General features: G+C 43.2%; 1 long non-coding RNA gene across 1 annotated transcript; it reads left to right on the top strand.

The window, feature by feature from the left end:
* Positions 1-2,770: 2,770 nt before the first annotated feature.
* Positions 2,771-4,275, top strand: LOC120705147. The gene is made up of 2 exons (XR_005687806.1): positions 2,771-3,402; positions 3,905-4,275. It is a non-coding gene; the product is annotated as an uncharacterized LOC120705147 (long non-coding RNA).
* Positions 4,276-12,543: the final 8,268 nt, after the last annotated feature.

The raw sequence follows: 12,543 nt of genomic DNA, 5'->3' as shown, positions 1-12,543 counted from the left end.
TCTTCCCACCTTCCTTCTTCAATATTATGACACACCTTCTAGTTCATATTGTGACAGAAATAACTATCCTGGGTCCTGTTTTTCTACACAATATGTTCCCTTTCGAGAGGTTCATGGCCGTATTGAAGAAGTACGTGCGCAAACGTTCTCGCCCAGAAGGATGCATTGCTAAGGGCTATGGAACAGAGGAGGTCATTGAGTTTTGCGTTGACTATCTTCCTGATCTCAATCCGATTGGGCTCCCCGTGTCACACCATGAGGGGTGACTAAAGGGAAAAGGCACACTAGGAAAGAAATGTAATATGAACTTCTCTTGTAGTGAATTCAGCCAAGCAAACTTCACGGTTCTTCAGAATTCATCCAAGGTGGCTCCCTATATTGATGAGCACATGAATATTATACGGTCCGAAAATCCACAGAAGAATTTTGCTTGGATTACACGGCAACATATAAAAACTTTTGACGGCTGGTTCAGACGAAAATTATTGGGCAACAACACAGTTGATCAAGAACTTCAATGGCTGGCCAGGGGACCATCAATAACCGTCCAGCAATACCAAGGGTACGAAATCAATGGGTATACATTTTACACGAGAGCTCAAGATAAAAAAAGCACCAACCAAAACAGTGGTGTCCGTATGTGTATAGTAAACAGTAATGGAGAAAAAAACAACTACTATGGTGTCATAGAGGAGATATGGGAACTTGAATATGGACCCATAGTTGTCCCTCTGTTTCGTTGCGAATGGGTGGCTGGAGGCGGCGTAACGAAGGACCGGTATGGAATGACCATAGTCGATTTTAAAAAGATTGGATATAAAGATGAGCCATTCGTTCTAGCCAAGGATGTGACACAAGTGTTCTATGTGAAGGACATGTCGAGCAAACCGAAGAAAAAGTCGGATAAGACGTCTCAAGCAGACAAGGCTGGAAATGAGCCGAAACGGCACATAGTTCTTCCAGGTAAAAGAAAAGTTGTTGGAGTCGAGAATATTTCGGACAATTCGGAAGATTATGACCAGATTGATGACCTTCCTCCATTCTCAGTTGACGTTGACCCCAGCATCCTCTTATCCAAAGAGGACACGCCTTACTTACGCCGTGATCACGTCCAAGGCACTTTCATCAAAAGGAAGATTATCAATGTTCCAGTAGATAATGATGATGAGTAGTACTTTTATATAAATTATATATTATATTTTCTCATTAAGTGATGTAATGTAACGCACCGCGTCGTATTTGTCTCAATTCTCGATACTATTCATCCAATTAGGACACAATTTCATCTTTAAATAATATTATATTTTTGCATGGTATAACTATTATTTACTTTCACTAATTTTGCATTACTAGGAGTGTTGAAACATTAAATTACAAACAAATAATCAAGTAATTTGCGAATTGATTACATCATTATATTGGCTATTACTGAAAAGACTTTTGAATATTTTTGCATGGATCAATCTGAATTTTTTTTGATTTATTACAAATAATAGAAGTATACTAACATATAAACCCTATAAGCTACACATAATTGATAATAGTAGCATATTTGTTAATTTACTTCAATTGCTATTGTTATTGTGTAGATATAATTACTATAATTATTGTGTAGCTAAAAAACTTAAGATATAAATTTTTGTTTTATTATTTCAATTATTAAGCCTATTATGAATAAATTTATGAATATTAAAAATTTATTGTAAATGGTAACTGGCGTGGCGAATTTACAATTCCCGCCAGATGGGACACGTTAGTGCCGGCTGGTAGTTCTAGCCGGCACTAATGTGAGAATGTTAGTGCCGGCTAGAACTACCAGCCGGCACTAATGTGTCCCATCTGACGTCACGGGGGCACGTTAGTGCCGGCTGGTAATACCAGCCGGCACTAATAGAGCCACGTTAGTGCCGGCTGGTAATACCAGCCGGCACTAACCGAGCCACCCCCAACAAATTACTCCCTTCGCCGCCCAATTCAGATCGACGTTGCCCGCCGCCCCGACTTCTTCTTGCCGCCCCTGGCTCGCTCGCTCGCGTGCGCCGCTGCGTTCTTCCCCTGCCGTGCGTGGGTCCCCGGCCGGCGCTCGACCGTGGCCGCCCTCGAGGTCCTCCCCAGCCCGCCGTCCCTCCTCGTCGTCCCTAGGCCGGCCGCCCCCACGCCTCGTCGTCGTCGTCCTCGCCGGCCCGGCCCGCGCCGCCGCGTACCTCGGCGTCCTCGCCCGGCCCGCGCCGCCGCGTACCTCGGCGTCCTCGCCCGGTCCGTGGAGCCGCCCGTCGAGTCATCAGCGCCATCGCGGCCGCCCGGCTGCCCCCACGCCGCCCCGGCCCCGACCACGCCGCCCCTGCTTCCACGCCGCCCCGGTACCTCTTACAGTTTTTTACCTTAATGTTATTTCCTTGTTCACTTCTTATGCCAAAATCTACTTTGATGCTATGGCCAGACATTTCTGTAAAAGTTTTAGGATCCGCATACATACAGCCAATACACCAAAATTTGCCTCAGAATACTCGTTTTGTTTTCAACGATCAACAAGGAGGGAAATGTCCCATCTGATAAGTTAATACTTTATTCTTGCTTGCTTAGGAGGAAACAAGCTGGTGTTTATACCTCATATTTGTAGTTCTGTTTACTACAGATAAGGGCCTTGTACTTTTCTGGCAATTCTTTCTACCACGGATTTGGTTGAAAGATAGTTATTGATTGTCTCAGTGTGCAAATAATAAACAATGGATCTCTTCTGCTGCTGATGTCTTCCACTGTAAGATCAGGCAAGCCGTACTAGATTTACCTGATGAGGGTCGGTCCTTATCACAGTTTTATGCTATATATGAACTTGGCGATGTATCTCATGAAACTGGCTAAACATTGCAGACTCTGCGAAATCTAGATGTAGAAGTTTCCTAAGACTCTCAAAGAAACATCGAATATAGGAAATTGCGTGTTCAATAATGGAGCGATGCATAACTCAAGATCAAGCACAATCATATCTGCAGGATAAAAAAAACAAAATAACATTTTTTAGACTTCACAATTCCTTCCTAAACAGTGTGATGCCCTGCTATACTGTTTCCCCCCTTTTGCATCTGGTACATGCATTTTGAGTCTGTTCTTCAAAATTTAAAGTTATATAGACCATGCTCTCCTCTCTTATATGTAACTTTGAGAACTTTAGCATCTAGCCTTTGTGGACGATATTTAACATTTATCTAATTTGAACTGTGTATTTACCCAATAAAGTTTAGTATACGCTTACACCTTACACATGTATTACACCTTACATTCTCTTTTCCCTTTTCCCTTCCATTCTCTGCATGTACACTTATGCTCTCTCTTTTTATTATTTTGTTTCTCAACAGGTACTGAAAATTCTCGTATTTGGTTGAGATCTAAACTAGGCATAAGGTTAGTTTTTTACGTTTCTTAATCCAAGTAATTTCATAATCCAAGTAATCTCTGTATTGATCAGACAAGATATGCATTCTTAGAGTACATGTTACTGAGTATTTACAGTACTCGAGACTTCACATACATGATTTTTATTACCCATAATTTCATAACTAGGCATAAGGCATTTTGAAGTCTTTTACCAGAATCCGCTCGACCGCATCATCAATCCGAGACATAGGTACCTCCCCTGTCTCCACCAAGAACACTAGATCCTCAAGGAACTCCTCAAATCTGTAAGGTATCATATTCTGTAGATTGTTCAGTCTAGGCAGTATGATATAGTATGTGGCTTTAATAGATGCTTTGTAACCGCATATAGTATGTGGCTCCAGTATGATATAGTATGATATCATAACATGATATAGGAATAATAAGGAACAAACAAGATAACCTTTGATTTAATAGATGCTTTGTAACCTCATATAGTATGTGGCTTGCTGTTTTTTTATTGTTTCAGGTAGTGGAAATGGATCCTACGGACAACCAAGACGAGTTAATGCACGAGCTCATTCGTGGTAGTACTGGGCACATAGCTCCAGAGTTTGATGAGGACGAGAACGATGGCAGCCAATTTTTAAACTTGCATTATCATGGCGACGAGGAGCAAGATATTAGTGGGGAGGAAGAAGGAAATGTCGAGGAAGCCGAGGTATAAAAGTTTAGTGATTCTTTCAGGCATCAGGATAAACGTTTTGTCAATATATATGTTAGGAGCAAGATATTGTTTGTGACACATGCGACCCAGCTGCGAACTATTTGTGTTATGTTGCTAGCTTTGTTGATGATTTCAGTCCTTGTGTAAGGAGTCGTGCTCCAGCTAAAAATTCTTATGAATGTTTCAGTCAATAAGTTACCTAATATCATGATAATTTTCGATCCGGAACCCTTGCTTGCGGGTTATGAAGGTTACGCATACCTGCCGCGACGTCCACTAGTTGCTAGCAACCCGCTTGATAAATTTGCGATTCTTTCAGGCATCAGGATCGACGAAGCCTAAACGGAAACGTGGCTCCAAGAGGAAGATGATAGGATGTACGACCATCACGGAGATCAACGAAGCAACCGGCGAGCCACTAGCTCCTGGTCAAATTAAGACAACATTTGTAAATCAATTGGGATATCTCTGATCGACCTGAAGATATCGTGCCAGATTCAGAGAAAGATTTGTTATGGAAAGAGGTGTCGTTGCACTTCAACTTTCCCCCAGGCAAAGCTGACAAAATAAAGGGATGGGCATTTAAGAAGATGGCAATTCAGTTCGCCTCATTCAAGAAAAAATTGGTGGCAAACTTTGTCAACAAGGGCCTCACACCAGATTTTGATAAAGTCTGGAAGAAGCAACGAGAGTGGTGGAATGAATTCGTGAATTACAAGCACAGTGCTGACAGCATGGCAGCCTCGATTCAAGGCAAAATGAATGCTAGCAAAAAGAAAAACTTCCATAGACTTGGGCCCGGAGGTTATAAGGTTGCCATTCCGAAATGGGAAAAGATGGAAAATAATTTAATTGTAAAAGGAATCGTACCGCAAACCTTGAGTTGGCCCAAACGAGCAAGGTATTACTTCTATGCTCATGGAGGCACACTAGACCCCGACACTGGAATATTTGTGACTAGCGACGTACTAAGAGAGGCTGCCCAAAGACTCGAGGACGCAATGAGGCGTACCGAAGAAGGAACCTTCCAGCCCAACAGAGAGAATGACGAGCTGACTTACGCTCTTGGGAATGCGGAACACACTGGACGGACCCGAGGTGTGGGCGTAGTTCCATGGAAATATGGCTTTTCCGGAGATCTCGAAACCTACCGAAGCCGGTGCAGAAGCAAGGCAGTAGTGGCTGAGAAGATTCATAGCCTAGAAAACCGGATAATGTCACTTGAGGCATCAGTTGGGCAACGCTCGGACCAACCAGCTGCCAATGTGGAGATCAGCCCCTCTTCTCAGTGTCGTAGCAGTGTTGCTTCCACGGAGCACCTTAATTTGGGTGCCGACAGGCCGAGGGACCCCATTGACGACATCACCGTTAGGACCCAATGTGAGCTTCTGGTTCTTTATGGGAAAAAGCTTAAAGTTTGTGCTGAGGGTTATGCGGAAGTCCAAGAACAGGGCGGGACAATACATTGCCAGCCGATTCCTGAAGGATTCGCCAGAGTCTTTGTTGACCGAATTACTGAAGAACGCTGGGAAGACATGGACCTCCCGATCCCTATAAGTCCTGAAGAAACAGAACTACAACATGCCGTACACACATGGATCGCGTGGCCAAAGCGCGACATAAGATTGGTGCAAGCAGACACAGATTCCGCTCGGTGCTCAAGGCAAAGATCACCAACGCCAGCTGATAGGAATCCTAGTGTTGGCCCACCTTCTCCACCGCCTGCACGGGACCCCAGCATGGATCCGCCATCACCAGCCGCACAAAGCGAGCCAATTCTGGCATCATCACCAGCCGCACAACAGAATCAGAGTCAGCGACAGAAGTCATACACGGTACCTTCGGTCCAGCCATCTCATAAGCAGCAAAGAAAGAAGAAAAAGAAGGCGCCAGAAGAGGAAGAGGCAGAAGAATCGTTTCAAACCTTCTTGCTGAAGCGCAAGCTACTGAGGGAGGCTGCGAACAAGAAGCCAGAAATAGATCCGGTTGCAAAGGCACACTTTGTGAAACACTTCATTAAAGATCCCACCAAGGAGAAAGAAAGAGAGTCGGATTATGATCGGCAGATCAGAAAGTGCTACAGCAACCCCAAGAATCGCCTGATTAATGCAAAGACCGTTCCCCAGCTCGGAGAGCAGTCCAAAGAATCGATCCCTCCGTTGATAGTGCCGCATGAAGACTGTCCCGACGAATCAAGAGATCCGTTGACCATGGCTGGGATGATATTGCAAACTGATCTAACAAGGGCTCAATTGCTTGGGGAGGCCCTACAGAATGCCCGCGGCAGGAAAAAGTTTGTACTTGGTGAACCTTTGATATGGCCAGAGTTGCTACCATTCCTACCAACGAGAATGGCCGAGTTACACAAATGGTATGCCGTGCAATCTAAAGCTAGTAAATTAGAGATGTTCCCAGCTCGGATTAAAGATGAGCATTTCTGGCGGGGGGCAGATGATGTATATATATCGGGACAGTCTTCATGCGGCACTATCAACGGAGGGATCGATTGTTTGGACTGCTCTCCGAGCTGGGGAACGGTCTTTGCATTAATCAGGCGATTCTTGGGGTTGCTGTAGCACTTTCTGATCTGCCGATCATAATCCGACTCTCTTTCTTTCTCCTTGGTGGGATCTTTAATGAAGTGTTTCACAAAGTGTGCCTTTGCAACCGGATCTATTTCTGGCTTCTTGTTCGCAGCCTCCCTCAGCAGCTTGCGCTTCAGCAAGAAGGTTTGAAACGATTCTTCTGCCTCTTCCTCTTCTGGCGCCTTCTTTTTCTTCTTTCTTTGCTGCTTATGAGATGGCTGGACCGAAGGTACCGTGTATGACTTCTGTCGCTGACTCTGATTCTGTTGTGCGGCTGGTGATGATGCCAGAATTGGCTCGCTTTGTGCGGCTGGTGATGGTGGATCCATGCTGGGGTCCCGTGCAGGCGGTGGAGAAGGTGGGCCAACACTAGGATTCCTATCAGCTGGCGTTGGTGATCTTTGCCTTGAGCACTGAGCGGAATCTGTGTCTGCTTGCACCAATCTTATGTCGCGCTTTGGCCACGCGATCCATGTGTGTACGGCATGTTGTAGTTCTGTTTCTTCAGGACTTATAGGGATCGGAAGGTCCATGTCTTCCCAGCGTTCTTCAGTAATTCGGTCAACAAAGACTCTGGCGAATCCTTCAGGAATCGGCTGGCAATGTATTGTCCCGCCCTGTTCTTGGACTTCCGCATAACCCTCAGCACAAACTTTAAGCTTTTTCCCATAAAGAACCAGAAGCTCACATTGGGTCCTAACGGTGATGTCGTCAATGGGGTCCCTCAGCCTGTCGGCACCCAAATTAGGGTGCTCCGTGGAAGCAACACTGCTACGACGCTGAGAAGAGGGGCTGATCTCCACATTGGCAGCTGGTTGGTCCGAGCGTTGCCCAACTGCTGCCTCAAGTGACATTATCCGGTTTTCTAGGCTATGAATCTTCTCAGCCACTACTGCCTTGCTTCTGCATCGGCTTCGGTAGGTTTCGAGATCTCCGGAAAAGCCATATTTCCATGGAACTACGCCCACACCTCGGGTCCGTCCAGTGTGTTCCGCATTCCCAAGAGCGTAAGTCAGCTCGTCATTCTCTCTGTTGGGCTGGAAGGTTCCTTCTTCGGTACGCCTCATTGCGTCCTCGAGTCTTTGGGCAGCCTCTCTTAGTACGTCGCTAGTCACAAATATTCCAGTGTCGGGGTCTAGTGTGCCTCCATGAGCATAGAAGTAATACCTTGCTCGTTTGGGCCAACTCAAGGTTTGCGGTACGATTCCTTTTACAATTAAATTATTTTCCATCTTTTCCCATTTCGGAATGGCAACCTTATAACCTCCGGGCCCAAGTCTATGGAAGTTTTTCTTTTTGCTAGCATTCATTTTGCCTTGAATCGAGGCTGCCATGCTGTCAGCACTGTGCTTGTAATTCACGAATTCATTCCACCACTCTCGTTGCTTCTTCCAGACTTTATCAAAATCTGGTGTGAGGCCCTTGTTGACAAAGTTTGCCACCAATTTTTTCTTGAATGAGGCGAACTGAATTGCCATCTTTTTAAATGCCCATCCCTTTATTTTGTCAGCTTTGCCTGGGGGAAAGTTGAAGTGCAACGACACCTCTTTCCATAACAAATCTTTGTCTGAATCTGGCACGATATCTTCAGGTCGATCAGAGACTTTATTTCTCTTCCAAAGCTTATACTTCATGGGGATGGATTCCCTAACAAGATATCCCAATTGATTTACAAATGTTGTCTTAATTTGACCAGGAGCTAGTGGCTCGCCGGTTGCTTCGTTGATCTCCGTGATGGTCGTACATCCTAACATCTTCCTCTTGGAGCCACGTTTCCGTTTAGGCTTCGTCGATCCTGATGCCTGAAAGAATCGCAAATTTATCAAGCGGGTTGCTAGCAACTAGTGGACGTCGCGGCAGGTATGCGTAACCTTCATAACCCGCAAGCAAGGGTTCCAGATCGAAAATTATCATGATATTAGGTAACTTATTGACTGAAACATTCATAAGAATTTTTAGCTGGAGCAGGACTCCTTACACAAGGACTGAAATCATCAACAAAGCTAGCAACATAACACAAATAGTTCGCAGCTGGGCCGCATGTGTCACAAACAATATCTTGCTCCTAACATATATATTGACAAAACGTTTATCCTGATGCCTGAAAGAATCACTAAACTTTTATACCTCGGCTTCCTCGACATTTCCTTCTTCCTCCCCACTAATATCTTGCTCCTCCTCGACATTTTATAGGGAAGTATCACACCAACTTTGCGGGAACTCTCTTCTTTACCGGCTGCCCATCAACATCACCTGGATCATCTCGCCTGATCTTATACCGCAATGCGCTGCAAACAGGACAAGCTTCCAAGTTCTCGTATTCGCCGCGATACAGGATGCAGTCGTTAGGACATGCGTGAATCTTCTGCACGTCCAATCCAAGAGGGCAAACCATCTTTTTAGCTTCGTATGTTGTTGACGGCAGTTCATTACCCTCAGGAAGCATGTTCTTTACAATCTTTAATAGCTCACCAAATCCCTTATCGGTTACACCATTAGTTGCCTTCCATTTCAGCATCTCCAGCGTGGTACCCAACTTCTTTTGCTCCGGTTTGCAATTAGGGAACAACGGCCTTTTGTGATCCTCCAACATCTTCTCGAACTTTAATGCCTCCTTCACAGTTTCACTATCTTTTTGTGCATCAAGCAACGCCTGACCTAGCTCGTCAGGTGGCTCCTCTTGTGCAACATTTGCTTCACCCTCGTCCATTGGTTCATCTTGAAAGCCACCTGCTTCATGAACCCATGTCCAATCTGGAAGATTGTTATCACCATCGTCATCTTCTTCATTATCTTCCATCATAACTCCAACTTCGCCGTGTTTAGTCCAAAGGCTATAGTTACTCATGAAACCATTCAAGGCCAGGTGATTCCATAGAGTATCTCTTTTTCGGAATTCCTTTTTATTTTCGCAAATACTGCATGGACAACACATTAAACCCTTTGGCGACCTATTTGCCATTGCCGCCTTGAGAAAAGAATCTAAACCCTGAATCCACGCCGAGGTGCTCCGGCTTCCGTGCATCCATTGCCGGTCCATCTGTACAAATTAAAAAAAAATCATGCTCATTATCCCTAAAAAGTAAAAACAGGTTACTATGAAGTAATTCAAAAAAAATGTAAATGTGTCATAGGCCACCTATCTAGTAAATTTAAACTAAATAGCAAAATAAATTGGCACAATAACATATACACATGTCACCATGAAATAATTCAAAAAAAACATTCTAAATGTGTGATAGTCAAACTATATAGTAATCATTCTCTAAAAAGCAACAAATCAATTCTACCTTTCTCAAATTAATGAACAAATTAATAAATAATGCCCATTTTCCCTCATCCTTAAAATCCTTAAAATTTTGCATAATAACATATATACATGTCCCGTGAAATAATTCAAAAAAATCATTCTAAATGTGTCATAGTAAAACTATCTAGAAAACCTTCTCTAAAAAGTAACAAATTGATTCTATTTTGCTAAAATTAATGAACAAATCGGAAAATTATGCTCATTTTTCCTCAACCCTAAAATCACTATTTTCTTTATCTAGAAAGCATGAAACAAAAAATAAACACCGTGAGAGAAGAGTGAAAGAAGCTACTAACTTTTGGTGCACTTGGATGGGTGAAATCCTCACAAATTTGGAGGGAAATGGGCAGCACCTCCCCTCTAACACGCCATGAGAGAGAGGAGGAGCTCGGCCAAATGAAATGGTCGGGCTGGGGAAGAAGGAGTGCCTGGCTTATGCGGGGCAAGTTAGTGCCGGTTGGTGGCTTTAGCCGGCACTAAGTGTGTACGTTTAGTGCCGGCTAGAACTACCAGCCGGCACTAATATGCAATTGACCAAGTTAGTGCCGGCTAGAATTCCCAGCCGGCACTAACGTGTCTTTTGACCGTTGTGGCAGACGGGCTGACCGTTGGGGGATGGCACGTTAGTGCCGGCTGGAGTTTCTAGCCGGCACTAACGTGCTCGCTTTGTACGGTTCATGCACGTTAGTGCCGGCTCCTGTTGGACCGGCACTAACGTGCTGGTACCAATGTACCATTCTCCAACAGTGTTTGTTGCTAAGATTTAAAATAGGAAATGACCGAATTAGACTTTGTTGTGAATACCCAAGCTGTAGGAAATTTTATTTAGATGGCTATGGTATATTTGTTAATTGCTTTTACTGTTATATAAAAATAGTTATGAAATTGACAAATGGACTATTCTGCATCGTGCAGGAGACTATTGTTTCTGCTTTTCCGACAACAAAAGTGAGGCAAATGTGTAGGGATGAGGTAATTACTCTTTTGCAAATGTGAGTTACTCTGTTTCTCTAATGAGTTACTCAGCCTCATGCAAGTAATAAGCAGCTTAGGAGATTGTTACTCCATGTTTTCTCAGATTTGTGTTCCCTGGGGGCGACGTCAAGGAAGAGAGTAGGAAAATCCAAGCACTTCTGGATGAACTCATTGCAGCACTTCAAGGATGTAGAGAAACCCCATCATTTCATGTAAAAGATATTCGAATGTTAACTTCTAGGGCCATTTGCAAAACTGACCTTGTTTTGAGGTCTAATTGCATGTTTGCCCCTATTTTTTAACTTTGCACGCTTGCCCTTGTTTTTTTGTCTTCCAATTGCATGGATGTCCCTGAAAATGTGCAAAACAGGGGCAGTTTTGCAATAAAATAGGGGCAACCATGCAATTGGAAGACTAAAAATAGGAGCAAACGTACAAAGTTAAAAAAAGTGGGAAATGTGTAGTTAGACTTTAAAAAAAGGGCAAACATGCAAAGTTAAAAAAACAGCAAAGATTATATAAGATTCTGAACTAATCAATAAGTGTGCTCAATTGTTTCATGTGCAGACTGCCCCAAACAGTACAGGCATCCAAGGGGAAGCTACGCCACCAATTGACATAAGTTCTATCAATATTCCAGATTCTAATGCGAGTGAAACCCCATTAGTCCAAGTACAAAATCATAGATATTTATCACACTATTGATAGTATTGAAACATGACCTATGTTAGTTGCTCCACTTTTTCTTATGCAGATTGCCTCAAAAAGTGTAGACATCCTAGGGATAGCTAGGCCACCAGAAGACAAAAGTGTTGCCAATATTCCAACAGTGGAGACAAATGCAAGCAAAACACCATCCAGTAAGGCCAAGCGTAGTCTTTCTCAAACCAACAAGCCTTTTATTTCTTCACATAACTTGATGAATTCTATTTTGAAATGTGTATGGACTAGAAACCAACAGGTATGAAATTCAAATATGATTTCTATTCAATATTTGCAAGTTTTAGTATGACCTACATTATGTGTCCATTATAAAAAAAATAAGCGATAACATTCTAATGTGAGTGACTTGTAGTTTAGTGCCGAAACTAGAGAAAATTGTCTTGCCGCATATAAAATTACTTGTCGCTTGACATGTATTTCGTTTAGTTAAACGATGTGCAATTCTAATGTGATGATGCTACACATGAGAGTTTAGAAATCCATTATGTTTCAATTTCTATATGGAGCATCATATTAGCTTAGCACCATTGCTTTGATGGCATGCACATACAAAATGCATTAAATATTTATTAATTATGAAAATAACAACAAAGCCGTTGCTGTTGCATACAAATACTTGATTTTTTTCAGTAGGGCATTTGAACTTGCTGAATGGATCACTTGGACTCGGATGGCTTCCATGATCAACACAAAGAAAGTTTGTAATGCCGAACAATGTTTGTTGGATCCTATATAAGATAGATGTAGTTGTGTTATTTGCGCAACACTAGCTAGCTAGCTCTGAACTATTCTCAATTCAGAAATTTTACTGCAATTGGACACTTTTAACATTTTATTATCTACTCATT

The sequence above is a fragment of the Panicum virgatum genome, chromosome 4K (genome assembly GCF_016808335.1).
Source record: "Panicum virgatum strain AP13 chromosome 4K, P.virgatum_v5, whole genome shotgun sequence".
In the NCBI taxonomy this organism is placed as follows: Eukaryota; Viridiplantae; Streptophyta; class Magnoliopsida; order Poales; family Poaceae; genus Panicum; species Panicum virgatum.
Note: the sequence above shows the minus strand (reverse complement) of the source record. Positions and strands in the feature narration are given on the sequence as shown.